We start from the raw sequence: 418 nt of genomic DNA on the forward strand, positions 1-418 counted from the left end.
TTGGGATTTACGTGTGCTTGTCGTATTACTTGTATTTATAAACACCTGATCAAACCCGTGGCAAGGTCATGATAAGGCCGCCGGCAGTCAGGAAAGGCATCCAGTTTCAAAGGTCTAAATACAAGTCCGATAATGGTGACCCAAAATTAACAACAGTAAAAGTTTTTGTACCAAAAAAAGAAAGACACACGTGCTCAGAGCACAACATGCATGAGCAAGTAATCGGTTCAGAATGAAGATGAATAGAATACTTCATGTTCATTAAGTGTCAAGAAACACACAAAAAGCTGAGCCTAATGGAAGTTAATGTCACTATATCTTACGGTAGGTCCAGATTTACTGACTTTATCATTAAAAAAAATGTTCTCACATTCTACAGAATACTAACTGGCTCTCGAGGAGTACATAAGAGACAAAA

The sequence above is a fragment of the Eriocheir sinensis genome, chromosome 20, assembly GCF_024679095.1.
Source record: "Eriocheir sinensis breed Jianghai 21 chromosome 20, ASM2467909v1, whole genome shotgun sequence".
Lineage (NCBI taxonomy): Eukaryota > Metazoa > Arthropoda > Malacostraca > Decapoda > Varunidae > Eriocheir > Eriocheir sinensis.